Source organism: Anopheles funestus, assembly GCF_943734845.2.
Source record: "Anopheles funestus chromosome X unlocalized genomic scaffold, idAnoFuneDA-416_04 X_unloc_25, whole genome shotgun sequence".
NCBI lineage: Eukaryota > Metazoa > Arthropoda > Insecta > Diptera > Culicidae > Anopheles > Anopheles funestus.
This window is the reverse complement of record NW_026045149.1, coordinates 137501-155000: the sequence shown is the minus strand read 5'-3', so window position 1 is coordinate 155000 and position 17500 is coordinate 137501. Positions and strand designations below refer to the sequence as shown.

The 17500-nt window shown below is 50.3% G+C and overlaps 1 pseudogene; it reads left to right on the top strand.

Annotated features, from left to right (window-relative positions):
- Positions 1-220, top strand: part of LOC125773250 (large subunit ribosomal RNA) — a 3592-nt pseudogene extending 3372 nt beyond the window's left edge.
- Positions 221-17500: the final 17280 nt, after the last annotated feature.

Here is a 17500-nt window from a genome sequence, read left to right as displayed (position 1 = left end):
GGTCAGCTCAGAGTGGACAGAAACCACCCGTTGAGCATAAGGACAAAAGCTGGTTTGATCCTAACGTTCAGTACACGCCGGGACAGCGAAAGCTTGGCCTTACGATCCTTTTGGTATAACGAGTTTTTAGCAAGAGGTGTCAGAAAAGTTACCACAGGGATAACTGGCTTTTTTTTTTAGATAATTGTAGAGGTTTTTATTCAAGGGAATACATACAATTCAATAATAAAACCCCTACTCGCCCACCGAGTTCCTATTCCCGCGAGGGATTACTTAAAACTAGGTGTCCTATTGCCTATATAGGCAACACTGATCCGTGCAAATGCACCTGCGCGTGTATTTATGATTATCTACTCATGTTATATTTTTTTTAAAATTCTCAGTGATGCGCCCACGTTGGGCCTTCAAATTATCTATAAGTCCCCGACGGTCTCGGACTCCTATACCTTTAACGGGACGATGTTTCGGCCTCTAATGCCGCGGCAGCCTCCGCAGCAGAGAGGCCTCCCGTTTGAGTACCGCTGGCCGGTGACTCAACGGTGGATGGATACCCGTTTTCATCCTCACTGGAGGATCCTCCTTCCTCGCCATGCAGCCATGCCAGGGAGGCCACGGACCTTCGCCTCTCCCTGAACCTCGCGACTCGTTCGCGAATGGCCGCACGACGCGCAGCTGTAGTAGGCGACGGAGGTGGTGATGGGGGCCGCCCACCACGCTGCAACTCCCTTGCTCTTGCTCGAGCTGCATTCCTCGCAACATTCCGGCGCTGGTTGCGAGCGACAGCCACCGAGTTGTCGGGGAGGCGTGCGGCTAACAGCTGGTCCTGCGCGGCTAACTCCTCCCTTTCCGCATTCCAGCCATCTTGCAGCTCGTCGGTTATCCGTGCGACGAACTCGCAAATGCCGCTCCACCTCTCCGGGCTCTCAAGCAAGGCTGCCTCGAAGCCCTCGGGGGTGATCTGGTTCGATCTCCCCGCCTCGAACAGCACCTCCCGTTCAGCGGCAAAACGCGGACAGCAAAATACGACGTGTTCCGCCGTCTCGGCAACGCCAGGACATCTGGGGCAGTCCGGGGACGACGTGAAGCCCATCCGGCACAGGTAGTCACGGAAAAATCCGTGGCCAGACAATACCTGCGCCAACTGGAACGTCACGTCTCCATGCTTCCGTGACTGCCATGCCCTCACGTCGGGTAGCACTCGATGCGTCCACCGAGTGTACCGACTGGCGTCTTCGCTGGCAGCATCCGCGTCCCACCGCTGCTGCCACTGTTCAAACGTCCGGTCACGCTCCAGCTCCCGAACGCCAGACCTGGGGATCTCGTTGACTGGATCGTTCAGCCGTTGATGGACCCTGCTGTCCTCCTCTATCTGCAGGCATATTGGAATGAGACCGGCCAGCAGCACGGCCGTCTCACCCCTCACCGTCCGGAAAGCCCGACAAACACGAATGGCCGTTGTCCTCTGCACCCGCTGCACCAATCTACGACATTGGCGCAGCTGCAGCCCCTCCGACCAAACTGGGGCCCCGTAACGCAGGATGGAGTCCGCTACGGCCGCCAGCAGTCGGGCACGCGACGACTTCGGTCCACTGTGGTTCGGCATGAGGCGCGTGACGGCTTCCGCGACCTTCATGGCCTTCGCTGCAGCCTGCTGAACGTGCGGCAACCATGACAGGTGGTCGTGCAACCAAACTCCAAGATAACGGATGGAGCGCTGGGATTGCACGACCACACCTCCGATGTTGATGCTGACGACCGGATGACGCTTCAGGGTGGAGATGAGCGTCATTTCCGTCTTCTCTGGCGCCAACGAGAGACGGTTCCGGTCCAACCAGTCCATGATTACCGCGATGGCTCGTTCAGCAGTCGAGGAAGCGGCTTGGGGTGTCGTTGCGGGGACCAAGACGACAAGGTCATCAGCGTAGCCAATAACCTCGGCCCCCTCAGGCAACTGGACACCCAGGACCCCGTCGTACAGCACGTTCCAAAGCGTGGGTCCCAAAATGGAACCCTGTGGAACGCCCGCACTGATGTTCCGCTCGACAGGGCCCTCGCTGGTGTCGATAACCAGCCGCCGGTCCTCGAAATAGCTCCTCAGTATCTGCTGCAGCGATGACGGTACCCCCTTGTCCCTCAGCGCGTTGGCGATGGCTTGCCAGGGCGCAGAGTTAAAGGCGTTGCGGATATCAAGTGCCACCACCATCAGGCAGCGCTTGTCTCGGGCGTTGGTGCGGCGAAAGGACATGGCCGTCCTGCCCGCTTCGACAACGCGCTGGATCGCACTGATGGTGGATCTGCCTCGCCGGAAACCGTACTGCCCGTCCGACAGCCGTTCCGCATCCGGTTCCTCCAGGAACTCGTTGAGGCGGTTAAGAATTAGGCGCTCCAACACCTTGCCGAGTGCGTCGAGCATGCACAGCGGCCGGTAGGAGGAGCTTTCCCCGGGAGGCTTGCCAGGCTTTGGCAACAGTACCAGTCGTTGCCTCTTCCAGGGCGCTGGAAACGCACCCCGGTCCAGGCAGTCCTGGTACAAACGGACGAAAACCTCCGGGTACTTCCTAATGGCCGTCTTAACCGCCGCGTTGGGGATACCGTCCAGTCCAGGCGCTTTCCGGTTCGCCATCGATCCCACGATGGACAACAGCTCGCCCACGGTGACAGGGGTCAACGAAGAACTCCGCTCCTCGGTGTCGACGCTCGATGATTCAGCGTCCGGCCAGTCAACAGGCGGATGTGTCGGGAACAGATCGTTGGCTATCCGCTCCAACACGACACGGTCAGTCTCAGGTGGCACGAAGCAGCCACGAAGACGAGACATGACCACCCGATAACCGGCCCCAAACTCGTTGGTTTCCGCCTGTTGAATCAGCTCATCGAGCTGCGCTCGCTTGCTGGCCCGGACAGCCTTCTCGACAGCTCTCCTCGCCGACCGATGATGTGCAGCCACAATGCTGCGCTCCTGCAGGTCGGTGGTACGAAGCATCCGCTCATGCACGGTCGAACACTCCTCCCGAAGACGCAAGATCTCCGGAGTCCACCAGAAGAGGTCTCGATGGGGGTCACGATGCGACATGGTGACGCGCTCCATCGTGTCGTCGCATGCATCTAGCATGGCGTCGACCATCCCCTCCTGGCTGACGGCTCGTTCCGGAAAACCGGCCGTCTGGAGTGCGGCTGCGAATGCCTCCACCGAAAACTGCGTCGTCTTCCATCTACGGCCAGCGTGCCGAAACGTGGTAGACGACGAAGAGGACCCCTGTCCCCGCTGGCGATGCTGCTGCTGTTGTCGCTGCTGCCTCCCGTTCAGGTGACGATGCTGCTGCTGCAGGTGCTGCTGCTGCTGGTGCTGCTGCTGCTGGTGCTGCTGCTGTTGTCGTCGCTGCTGGTCAAGAGTTGGAGGCCCCACGGTGAAGAAAATGTACCGGTGGTCCGACGCCGTATAGTGGCACGAAGTGGTGTTCGCTGCCACCTCCCAAGTGTCTGGACGAGCAATGGATGCGCTCGCGAAAGACACATCCACGACACTGGGAGTGGCGACTCCGTTGCCCACGAACGTCGGGACCGATCCTTGGTTCAGGACCACAAGCCCAAGCTGCCGAATTGTATCGAGCAGCTCTTCACCGCGCCGGGTGGTACGTTGGCTACCCCACTCCTCATTCCAGGCGTTGAAATCGCCTGCCAGGACGATGCGAGGGTGGGGTTGGGCCTCCAACTCCACCGCCTCCAGAAGTTGCTCGAACTCGCCGGCGTTGAGACGTGGAGGGGCGTAACAGCTGATGAAGACCACCCCTCCAATCTGCGCAGCAGCCAACCCGGGCATGGCACAGCGCCAGACCCGCTGGATCGGAAGGTGGCCGGTCGCCACCACAGCTGCTCTCCCCGACGAATCCACCGTCCAGTTTCCGCTGCCCTCTGGAGGTCGGTACACCTCTGACAGCAGCAGCACGTCGACCCGCTTAGTGCGGGCTGTTTGCAGGGCCAGATCCTGAGCAATGCGTCCACCACCCAGGTTGACCTGCATCACCCTCACTACACCCGACACTGTTGACCTTGTCGGCACGATGAGTGGCCCACTCGATGGGGCCCCTGGCAGACAATGCACTTAGCTGCCGACGTGCACTGACTAACGCGGTGGCCTACCTCGCCACACTGCAAACACTGACCCGTCCGGTCAGTTGAAGAACGGCAGTCCCGCGCCAGGTGCCCCATCAGCAGGCAACGGAAGCAGCGCTGACGGTCGAGCGGCTTCTTCGGCACTTCGCGGATGCCGCTGACACATTGGCAGAGTGTCAACTTCTGACCAATGAGACTCCGTGCCTTGGCCAGTGGGAGTCGAACACGCGCTCGCTTTGTGCCATCACGGAGCTCCCAAAGCTCGACGTGAGTGATGCCAGCCGCTGACCCCAGCTTCTCCTCAATGGCAAGCTTCACGTCACTCTCTTTGGCCAGAGAGTCGACGTTGGTGATGAGAAGCTCACCCATCTCCGTCACCACTCGTGCCTCGCCATCCTCACCTAGCGCTAGCTGGATCCGGCGAGCCAGCTCCGCGCTATCGACGTTCTTCCGCAACGGTACAAGCAGATGACCTTGCACGGTCCGGCGCCCCATGCCGATGTCTGCCCTGACGTCCTGCAGCTCCTGAGATGTACGCAGCTTCACGTACATCTCTGTCCAGGTTTTGTCCGAACCTGGGACCACCGCAATGCGGTCAGGACGCGGAGGACGCCCCTTAGACTGGGCACGATGCTGCTGATGTTGTTGCTGCTGACTCTGCTGCTGCTGCTGGCGCATCTGAGGTGGCCGGTACGGCTGGCCCACCTGCTGCGGTTGCTGCTGCTGCTGAGTCGAACGTTGCGATCGGCTCTTCCGACCGCTCACGACCGTAGCCCAGGACATCTGCTGCTGTTGCCGCTGCTGCTGACGTTGCGGTTGCTGCTGCTGCTGCTGCTGCTGGCCATTAGCCGACACTGCGACCGTCCGTCGCTGCGGCTGTGGCTGGCTGCGCTGCTGCTGCTGCTGCTGCTGCTGCTGCTGCTGCCGCTGTTGTTGTTGCTGCTGCCGCTGCTGCTGCTGCTGCCGCTGCTGCTGCTGCTGCTGCTGCTGCTGCTGCTGCAGTTGCGAAGCTTTCTTCGCACGGTTGCGCTGCTGCCGGCTGCGTTTTGTCCTGGCACTGCCCTGACCAACAGGCTGTGCCGAGGAATGAAGCGCCGTCAAGGAACGCATGCCCTCTTGAAGCGCTTCCAGCGTACACTTCAGGGCCACTTCACGTTCCCGGCTAAGTCGCAGCTCTTCCGTCAGCGACTCGATCTGTTTGGCGAAGTTCTCCAGCATCTTGTGCTGGAAAGCCAGCACCGACGCTTCGCCATCGTCGTGGGGAGCCACGGTTGAAGACATCTCCCCTGCCGCTACCACTGGCGGCACCACCGTCTGCTCGAGAAGAGAGGCGTCGGAAAATTCCGCATCGTCCTCCTCCTCGGAATTATCAGCCTCGGACGGAACCGCCACCGTTGGTCCGGCCGGCCGTGGTGTCTCCGGTAAAGGGGAAGGGGTATCGGACCGCTTCCGAGGCGTGGACGACGACCGCACCCCGGAACGAAGCACCCGCCCCTCCATTCTCCGCTCCTTTCACAAAAAACCGCCTGCACGAATCGTTCAGACGGAACAAGGGAATATTCCCTTCAACATCTGCCCAGGTAACGACCGTCCGTCGCTAGAGCCCCTTTGGCAGATTTCCCGTCCGCGGATCGCAAGAATAAAAAACTCCCACTTTTTTCTTTATTAAAAACAATTTCGCAAGAGAAAACCGCAAGAATAAGAATTTTTAATAAATTCCGCAAGAGATTCAAGAAAACACCAAAAAACGGGTTCGTCGCCTGCTGACGCGTTGAAGTCTCTCGTTTTGGCGTTCCCGGGGAAGGATTCGGAGCCAAAGAACCGTTCCCGGTCTCCTGCTAAGCGTTCCCGGTCTCCGGCTGCGCGTTCTCACTCTCTGACCGCTAAGCGCCGGAAAGGTATGCAATTCGCATCGAGTTTTATAGCACCGTAACGCTTCGTAACGCTGGTGTCCCGGCTAAGCGCTACCGCTACCGGTCACTGGTGGCGCTGCAGACGTCGAAGAGAAGGTGGTTGCTGTCTTCGCTGGAAGTTGCGGAACCCGCCACGGGTGGCGCTGTCGTCATAAAAAGGGAGCTTTTACGTTGGGTTGTTGTCCTCACTGCTCGAAAACGCTTCGTGGTGTTGTTGATGACACAAACACACGCGACGACACACCTGACGCCACCGTACCACGCTGTTGCACGCACTTTCACGTCGAGTTTTTACTGTTTATCTCTTTTTAAAAGCACTTTACGTCGCTGGAAAACGATAGTTTATGCTCCCTAGCATGTGTTTTACCACTTTTCCAATGTTCTAACACGGTATTTCGATATTTATTCGCCACTGAAGTTCCCCATACAAAGTGTATGGGGACACTTTAAACTGAGTTTTAGCGCAGTAAATTGAAGTAAAACGATTTCCTTTTTCAATATTCGCTAAGAATGACACTCAATTCGCCCTTTTCGACTATTGTTCCGCTATTTATAAGCACTTTTGCACAATATTTTTGCAAAAAATACGGAGCGACACAAAGCACGTCTAAACTGCTGGCTTGACAGCTACGCACACACAGGGATAACTGGCTTGTGGCCGCCAAGCGTTCATAGCGACGTGGCTTTTTGATCCTTCGATGTCGGCTCTTCCTATCATTGTAAAGCAAAATTTACCAAGCGTAGGATTGTTCACCCTTTCAAGGGAACGTGAGCTGGGTTTAGACCGTCGTGAGACAGGTTAGTTTTACCCTACTGGTGTGCATTGTTTGTCGCTATCTTAACGGAATTCCTGTGCAGTACGAGAGGAACCACAGGTACGGACCACTGGCTCAATACTAGTTCGAACGGACTATGGTATGACGCTACGTCCGCTGGATTATGCCTGAACGCCTCTAAGGTCGTATCCAATCCGAGCTGATAGCGCTTCTTATACCCATTAGGTGGTCGTAAGCTAGCGGGCCTAACAACCCTCCGAGAACCGTCCGTGCTGTCCATTGGCACACTGGCGTCTCATCCCCGCTTACTACTAGGCCGCAAAGGGCGGGTTCGCGCTGCACGTGTTAGTACCATACATGTTGGGAACACCGGTGGACGAGCTTGCCGACTGTGGATATCACTAGTTTCGACACCTACGACCGCCCGCAAACGACGGGACTACAGGCTGGGAGCTTCAAGTTGTAGAGATGCGTTCGCATCGATCCTCTCAGGCGACCCATGCTTGGTGGTTAGTGCTTGCGCGTGCGCGCCCCGTGTGTGCTGGAATTGGCCAACCAGTGCACATTGGTGGTGCGTACCGTGACTTGCACCATGTGACGAGAGTGTTGAAGAACACTGTGTGGTGACTCTATGCCTATGTGATGGGGTGCTTGTAACACACGACCGAACCGACGGCTCGTTGGATGGTCACGACAGTGTGGTGCAGGTGCGCCCATGTGTAACGAATACATTGAGTGCCGTTGGAGGTTAGCGGTTGGTTGGTTGCATGCTACAACTTCGCGTTGTACATGGGCTGGCCGCTGCGCTTCCTTCGGGTAGCCACTCGATGTTGATAGGCTTGGTGTGTTGTGTTCGTTGACTTTTGGTTCATTCCAAAAGTCTTCGGACTTAGATAATTTTACAAGTGTCGGCGCTCTCGGACCGAAAATAAGAAGACAACTAAGAAGAAAAAGAGAAAGAAGCTAATAGTGGAAAGTATTCTTCTTCAAAGAAGGAACAAAAATTTTACAAGTGTTGAAAAATTTCCTAAGTCCAAAAAATTTTCTAAGTCCAGAAAATTTTCTAAGTCCCACAAAATGGAACATGATGAAGAAGATACAGAAGTTGAAAATTTTTCTAAGTCCAAAAAATTTTCTAAGTCCAGAAAATTTTCTAAGTCCAAAGTGTTGGAACAATTTCCAAAGGCCCATAGGTTGCACTGAATTTTCCTAAGTTGGCCACAAGTACCCATGAGGTATCGAGAAGGTTCACCCGAAGGACATAATATGTCCCAAAGTACCGATAGAGCACCCACAAAGAGCACCCAATTGGCCTAAGTTGGCCAAAAGTACCGATAGAGCACCCACAAGTAGCACTGAGTTGGCCTAAGTTGGCCAAAAGTACCGATAGAGTACCCACAAATAGCACCGAATGGGCCTAAGTTGGCCAAAAGTACCGATAGAGTACCCACAAGAAGCACTGAGTTGGCCTAAGTTGGCCAAAAGTACCGATAGAGTACCCACAAATAGCACCCAGTTGGCCTAAGTTGGCCAAAAGTACCGATAGAGCACCCACAAGTAGCACCCAATTGGCCTATGTTGGCCAAAAGTACCGATAGAGTACCCACAAATAGCACCGAATGGGCCTAAGATGGCCAAAAGTACCGATAGAGTACCCACAAAGAGCACCCAATTGGCCTAAGTTGGCCAAAAGTACCGATAGAGTACCCATAAGCAGCACCCAATTGGCCTAAGTTGGCCAAAAGTACCGATAGAGTACCCACAAATAGCACCCAATGGGCCTAACATGGCCAAAAGTACCGATAGAGTACCCACAAGAAGCACTGAGTTGGCCTAAGTTGGCCAAAAGTACCGATAGAGTACCCACAAATAGCACCGAGTGGGCCTAACATGGCCAAAAGTACCGATAGAGTACCCACAAAGAGCACCCAATTGGCCTAAGTTGGCCAAAAGTACCGCCAAGTAGCACCATAGAGGCCCGAGTAGAGCGAAATGTGGGCCAAATTGAACATTTGAAAATTTTTACAAGTCCAGAAAATTTTCTAAGTCCAGAAAATTTTCTAAGTCCAAAGAGTTGGACAAATTTCCTTAGGCCCAAAGGTTGCACTGAATGTTCCTAAGTTGGCCATCAGTACCCATGAAGTATCGCGAAGTTTCACCCGAAAGACACAATATGCCCTAAAGTACCCACAGAGTACCCACAAGTTGCACCCAATTGGCCTAAGTTGGCCAAAAGTACCGACAAGTAGCACCATAGAGGCCCGAGTAGAGCGAAATGTGGGCCAAAGTACCGAGTAGTTGCAACAAATGCCCAAATGGATACCAAAATGTGGTACCAAGCACCTAACTGTTGCAACAAATGCTAGCTTTCTGAGCAAAAGCTGTGGACCAATTTCGTAGAAGAACCGCCTAGGCGAAAAGGCAAAAATCGCCGAAGCTGGCCCGCTCGCAGAGCTCGCGGGCCAGGAGATACTCATAGGGCGATTTACTAGAGTGGGGAACTTGAGAATTTTTGTGTCCGAGACTTTGGGCAACTTCGCGGCCGCCCCCTTAAAGTAAAAGATTTTCTCTGGGTGCCTAAAATTCGCAATTCCCGCAAAGTCGGGAAGACGTTAAAGTTTTTGCCCAAAAAATGGCCATCGATTTAAGGTGATTTTCCAATAAGAAAATGCTTCCTATTTTGAATTTTTTCGAATATTTCCTAAACTAAGCGTCGGAGCACATGGCCGTGGAGGAACTTTTGGTAGCTTTTGGCAAGGGCTATCGGATGAAATAATGCGAAAGGCCATCGGAGCGATATTGGATAAATGCGGGCACATAAACGTACCTAAGAAGTGAAAATTGGTACCTTGCACGCAGGATGCAAGAAATGCTTGAGTGTTAACCATCATCGGTACCAAGTACCTAGGTTATATCGAGTGCGTAGATGGAAGTCGGTACCAAAGGGAAACCTTCCTAGGCTAGGTGCACGCAAGTGAGTATGGATCGATCAGTAGAAAGATGGGAAGCCATAGGAAACCTTCCTAGGCTAGGTGCACGCAAGTGAGTATGGATCGATCAGTAGAAAGATGGGAAGCCATAGGAAACCTTCCTAGGCTAGGTGCACGCAAGTGAGTATGGATCGATCAGTAGAAAGATGGGAAGCCATAGGAAACCTTCCTAGGCTAGGTGCACGCAAGTGAGTATGGATCGATCAGTAGAAAGATGGGAAGCCATAGGAAACCTTCCTAGGCTAGGTGCACGCAAGTGAGTATGGATCGATCAGTAGAAAGATGGGAAGCCCAAGGAAACCTTCCTAGGCTAGGTGCACGCAAGTGAGTATGGATCGATCAGTAGAAAGATGGGAAGCCATAGGAAACCTTCCTAGGCTAGGTGCACGCAAGTGAGTATGGATCGATCAGTAGAAAGATGGGAAGCCCAAGGAAACCTTCCTAGGCTAGGTGCACGCAAGTGAGTATGGATCGATCAGTAGAAAGATGGGAAGCCATAGGAAACCTTCCTAGGCTAGGTGCACGCAAGTGAGTATGGATCGATCAGTAGAAAGATGGGAAGCCATAGGAAACCTTCCTAGGCTAGGTGCACGCAAGTGAGTATGGATCGATCAGTAGAAAGATGGGAAGCCATAGGAAACCTTCCTAGGCTAGGTGCACGCAAGTGAGTATGGATCGATCAGTAGAAAGATGGGAAGCCCAAGGAAACCTTCCTAGGCTAGGTGCACGCAAGTGAGTATGGATCGATCAGTAGAAAGATGGGAAGCCCAAGGAAACCTTCCTAGGCTAGGTGCACGCAAGTGAGTATGGATCGATCAGTAGAAAGATGGGAAGCCCAAGGAAACCTTCCTAGGCTAGGTGCACGCAAGTGAGTATGGATCGATCAGTAGAAAGTGGGAAGCCCAGTACCAAATGCCCTAGTGAAGACCGTAAACGAATATCATGAACCGAGAAGGAGCACCAAATGCCCTAGTGAAGACCGTAAACGAATATCATGAACCGATAAGGAGCACCAAATGCCCTAGTGAAGACCGTAAACGAATATCATGAACCGATAAGGAGCACCAAATGCCCTAGTGAAGACCGTAAACGAATATCATGAACCGAGAAGTAGCAACGAATGCCTGAAAAAGTACCAAGTCCACGGTATAGAGTAACGAGAGTTAACCGCCGTGATGTATGCAATGAGGGCAGCCATTGCATGGGTTCTGGACTTGGTTCGCGAATAACTTTTTTGCTAGACATCGGACAAAGTTGACGTGGAAGAACGAAATGTAGCATTTGGTGCCACCTATCCAAAACTTTTTCAAGATTGAAGATCCGATCGATACAGCCTGAGTTATAGGCAAAAGTTGGTGCAAAATTGAGCATTTTTAATGGTGAAAAATCGGTACTCCTCGAATAGCTCCTGTTGGAAGCATCGGACCACATGGTCGTGGAGGAACATATTGTAGCGCGCGGTGTCAAGTATCGACACCCAAAACCGCATGTCCGATGGACGGAAAATGACCAAGTTATAGTGAAAACTTGGTTGCACCAAATTCCCGAAGAAGTGCAACGAGAAGGTGAATGCGATGGTTGTTCGTCGAATAGCTCCGGCCACAGACATGGTAGCGATTAGTGGTGCATGGAAGAAATGTAGCCACAAGTGCCATCTACCCATGGCCAGAAGAAAGTGTGGCCATATCTTGGATACCGGCGGAGCTATGGGGCAAATATGGGCCAAAAATGGGTAAAATTGTACGGTCCAAAGCCAAGGGTAAATTTTTTTATTCCTCTAATAACTTCTAGCACAGACATTGAATCGGTTGGTGATGTATGGATGAAATGTAGCAAACAGTTGGAACTACCCATAAAATCTTAAAGATTGACGATCCAATGTATAGAACCGGAGTAATGTGCGATACTTGGTGAAAAATCGAGTGAAAAATTAGCTATAAACTGTTTTTGGCCCATAACTCGAATACTAGACATCGGAAGGGGGGGTCGTAGAACGATTTTTTGTTGCCCTATCGATTCCCTATCGAACGAGCAAAAGTTGTTTTTTTGACCAAAAAGGACCCCTACTCTAGTAAAATTGGCCTGATTTTACTAGTCCCCGGTACCCGTACAGGCAAAATGAGCAAAATGCTCAAGTATGAATGGTTTTTGGCCCATAACTCGAATACTAGACGTCGCAGGGGGGTGTCATGGAACAATTTTTGGTAGCCCTTGAAATTATCTATCGAATGACATATACTTGATTTTTGGCCAAAAAGTTCCCTAGACTAGTAAAAATCGCATCATTTTACTAGAGTCGGGTACCCTGGACGAAAAACCGCTATAATTGCGGTTTTTGGCTAATAACTCGAATACTAGACGTCGCAGGGGGGTGTCGTGGAACAATTTTTGGTAGCCCTTGAAATTATCTATCGAATGACATATACTTGATTTTTGGCCAAAAAGTTCCCTAGACTAGTAAAAATCGCATCATTTTACTAGAGTCGGGTACCCTGGACGAAAAACCGCTATAATTGCGGTTTTTGGCTAATAACTCGAATACTAGACGTCGCAGGGGGGTGTCGTGGAACAATTTTTGGTAGCCCTTGAAATTATCTATCGAATGACATATACTTGATTTTTGGCCAAAAAGTTCCCTAGACTAGTAAAAATCGCATCATTTTACTAGAGTCGGGTACCCTGGACGAAAAACCGCTATAGTTGCGGTTTTTGGCTAATAACTCTAATACTAGACGTCGGAGGGGGGTGTCGTGGAACAATTTTTGGTAGCCCTTGAAATTATCTATCGAATGACATATACTTGATTTTTGGCCAAAAAGTTCCCTAGACTAGTAAAAATCGCATCATTTTACTAGAGTCGGGTACCCTGGACGAAAAACCGCTTAAGTTGCGGTTTTTGGCTAATAACTCGAATACTAGACGTCGCAGGGGGGTGTCGTGGAACAATTTTTGGTAGCCCTTGAAATTATCTATCGAATGACATATACTTGATTTTTGGCCAAAAAGTTCCCTAGACTAGTAAAAATCGCATCATTTTACTAGAGTCGGGTACCCTGGACGAAAAACCGCTATAATTGCGGTTTTTGGCTAATAACTCGAATACTAGACGTCGCAGGGGGGTGTCGTGGAACAATTTTTGGTAGCCCTTGAAATTATCTATCGAATGACATATACTTGATTTTTGGCCAAAAAGTTCCCTAGACTAGTAAAAATCGCATCATTTTACTAGAGTCGGGTACCCTGGACGAAAAACCGCTATAATTGCGGTTTTTGGCTAATAACTCGAATACTAGACGTCGCAGGGGGGTGTCGTGGAACAATTTTTGGTAGCCCTTGAAATTATCTATCGAATGACATATACTTGATTTTTGGCCAAAAAGTTCCCTAGACTAGTAAAAATCGCATCATTTTACTAGAGTCGGGTACCCTGGACGAAAAACCGCTATAGTTGCGGTTTTTGGCTAATAACTCTAATACTAGACGTCGGAGGGGGGTGTCGTGGAACAATTTTTGGTAGCCCTTGAAATTATCTATCGAATGACATATACTTGATTTTTGGCCAAAAAGTTCCCTAGACTAGTAAAAATCGCATCATTTTACTAGAGTCGGGTACCCTGGACGAAAAACCGCTTAAGTTGCGGTTTTTGGCTAATAACTCGAATACTAGACGTCGCAGGGGGGTGTCGTGGAACAATTTTTGGTAGCCCTTGAAATTATCTATCGAATGACATATACTTGATTTTTTGACCAAAAAGTTCCTAGACTAGTAAAAATCGCATCATTTTACTAGAGTCGGGTACCCTGTACGAAAAACCGCTATAGTTGCGGTTTTTGGCCAATAACTCGAATACTAGACGTCGGAGGGGGGTGCCGTAGAACAATTTTTTGTAGCCCTTGAAATTACCTTTCGAATGATATATAGTGGTTTTTTGGTCAAACAGTGACCCCGAGACTAGTAACCCTCCATACACAAAACCGCCTAAAAAGTTTTGGTTTTGCAAAATTTTGAAAAGTGCGTCAAAAAAATTTTTTCAAAAAGTACCAAATCGTGATCAGAACTCACTATAGACCATAAAAAGTGAAATCCGATGGTCATTTGCAACACTTGGTCAATCGAGAAAAATTTCACTTTTTTACTAGAGTCGGGTACCCTGAACGAAAAATCGCTCAAGTGATGGTTTTTGGCCAATAACTCGAATACTAGACGTCGGAGGGGGGTGCCGTAGAACAATTTTTTGTAGCCCTTGAAATTACCTTTCGAATGATATATAGTGGTTTTTTGGTCAAACAGTGACCCCGAGACTAGTAACCCTCCATACACAAAACCGCCTACAAAAACTTTGTTTTGAAAAATTTTGAAAAGTTCAAAAAAATTTTTTTTTCAAAAACTACTAAAACGTGATAAGAACTTACTATAGACCATGAAAAGTGATATCCGATGATAATTTGCAAAAGTTGGTAACTAGTAAAAAATTTCACTTTTTTACTAGAGTCGGTGCAACGAGAAAAAAAAAGTCCGTGATGGAGAAAAATGGCACGTTTTCCACGCCTGTACGCTTTCGTTTTCTATATAGGGGGTAGGTGAGCCAGAAGCATGAATTTGACTGAGTACGTATCTTTATGAATTGGGCCCTTCTAAATCGATTGAGACTACTCCCAGGACGATCGGACGACTGCTTCTGGCTCAAAATGTGGTTTTTAGATTTTGATCGTCAATTATGAGAGAAAAAATCGATTAGAAGTAAAGATACGAAATGCTTGGTCTAAGTTGGGAAACGACTTCGGATATTTGTTGGACGTTGTCGTAGAAGGTCCGAGGACCAAGGAAAAGTGATTTCCAAGTGGATTTATGCACTATTAGTCGATGGTAAGATGTGAAATTAGTAGAACTTACCATACAGTTTGCGAAGTTGAAGCAATCGGTTGGTGAATATGGTACTGTCTGTCCAATTTGGTGGTTCGGAATGAGTGAAACGATGTTGATGATGGATAGACGTTCCGATTGCCCCCGATCGGGGAACATATAGTGGTCTTTAAGGTCCAAGTACCTATGTTTTGGTAAGCAGAACTGAGAGTTAAAGGATGAAAGTCGGCCATTCCTAATATCATCCTATCGGTGGTTCGCGAGTTGTTTGAGGACCGGAGCAGCTCGCGATGAAACGGTCCTAGGGTATTGGTTATCCATCCAAGGAAGAGTAAATGCGATCCTAGATGTGTGTCGTTGGCCGTTCTACCGGTATCGCCTATCGATGAGATATCGACGGGCATGCCTTACTCGAAAGTTGAATTCTAGGATCGATGGTCAAACAGACCTATGAGCGATAAACCAAACTGAACACGTATTGATGTCGGCTTTTCCTATCATTTGATGCCGCAGGTTGTTTAGGGACCGGAGCAACTTGCGGCCGAGACGGTCCCCGGGGGTTTCTTTCTCCAAGGAGTGGAAACTATTAAGCAAGAGTTGTAGCAAGATACGATCCTCTGATGTGTCGTTGGCCGTTCATGCGGTATCGCCTGTCGATGAGATATCGATGGGCATGCCTTACTCTACCGACCTTCTAATTGAGAGTATTAATCAGGGATCGATGGTCAAACAAGACCAATGAGCGATAAACCAAACTGAACACGTATTGATGTCGGCTTTTCCTATCATTTGATGCCGCAGGTTGTTTAGGGACCGGAGCAGCTTGCGGCCGAGACGGTCCCCGGGGGTTTCTTTCTCCAAGGAGAAGAAACGATTAAGCAAAAGTTGTAGCAAGATACGATCCTCTGATGTGTCGTTGGCCGTTCAAGCGGTATCGCCTGTCGATGAGATATCGATGGGCATGCCTTACTCTCCCGACTGGATTACTGAGAGTTTAATCAGGGATCGATGGTCAAACAGACCAATGAGCGATAAACCAAACTGAACACATATTGATGTCGGCATTTCCTATCATTTGTCGCAGGTTGTTTAGGGACCGGAGCAGCTTGCGACCGAGACGGTCCCTTCCCGAAAGATGGTGAACCGAGTCGTCTGGCGTAAAAACCGGACGACTCGAAAGGGCTTGACCCTTTCAAGTGAGCGATAATCACATTCTACGCTCAGTTCGACAGCTACAAGGCAATCACTCGCTATGTTCAGAGCTAATACATGCAACATGCCGGCATTGTTTCCACCGACGCATGGATTCAAGACTGGTGCACTTATTAGTTAAACCGTTCGCCTCCGGGTGTTTCGAGTTCAAGTCTGGATGAGGATTGATCTTGCTGGTAATAGCTTGAGCCCCTGAATAAGGGGTCGAAGCGTACATCTTGAGACCATGTACAACATATTACCAAATCGGCACCATGGGTTCGGGTGCAAGTGATGTAACCGTGAAAGATGTTGAGCAGCCCAACATCGGTTTACACACGCATAATAGGAAGGCAGCGCTGTCGACTGGTCAGTCGTGTAAGAAGTGTGCATTATCGATCTCCAATATATGAGCTCAGTATGACAGCCCAATTGGTAATCCTCGGGACCTCCAGAAAGGAAGCTGGATGAGGATTACCAAATCGAAAGTTGATAAGTGTAGTGGTACCACTTAGTCAACTTGTATCCCGAAAGATGGTGAACCGAGTCGTCTGGCGTAAAAACCGGACGACTCGAAAGGGCTTGACCCTTTCAAGTGAGCGATAATCACATTCTACGCTCAGTTCGACAGCTACAAGGCAATCACTCGCTATGTTCAGAGCTAATACATGCAACATGCCGGCATTGTTTCCACCGACGCATGGATTCAAGACTGGTGCACTTATTAGTTAAACCGTTCGCCTCCGGGTGTTTCGAGTTCAAGTCTGGATGAGGATTGATCTTGCTGGTAATAGCTTGAGCCCCTGAATAAGGGGTCGAAGCGTACATCTTGAGACCATGTACAACATATTACCAAATCGGCACCATGGGTTCGGGTGCAAGTGATGTAACCGTGAAAGATGTTGAGCAGCCCAACATCGGTTTACACACGCATAATAGGAAGGCAGCGCTGTCGACTGGTCAGTCGTGTAAGAAGTGTGCATTATCGATCACAAATATATTGGTGATCTGTAGGTTGCGCATACACCATGCCCGGTGTAAAGTGCCGTGGTCCCCCCCGGGGGGCTGCATCAAACCGTTCGCCACGCGAACTACCCAATGGAACGAACTCGATGCATTTAATAAGAAGAAGAGATGATAATGAAACACGGTCGATTTAAGAGTTGAAAACGTTGAAATGCCTATAAGCAAGTCTTAAGTTGGTGGTTTCGTTGTGCCCCAACAAATTGGTGCCTTACCCTACACCAAAGAGCCATTCAACATGGTTCAAGTGAGCGATAATCACGCTCTACGCTCAGTATGACAGCTGCAAGGCAATCACTCGCTAAGTTCAGAGCTAATACATGCAACACGCCGGCATTGTTTCCACCGACGCATGGATTCAAGACTGGTGCACTTATTAGTTAAACCGTTCGCCTCCGGGTGTTTCGAGTTCAAGTCTGGATGAGGATTGTTCTTGCTGGTAATAGCTTGAGCCCCTGAATAAGGGGCCGAAGCGTACATCTTGAGAGTAAATGTACAACATATTACCAAATCGGCACCGTGGGTTCTGGTGCAAGTGATGTAACCATGAAAGATGTTGAGCAGCCCAACATCGGTTTACACACGCATAAGGGGTTTATTGTTATCTGTAGGTTGCGCATACACCATACC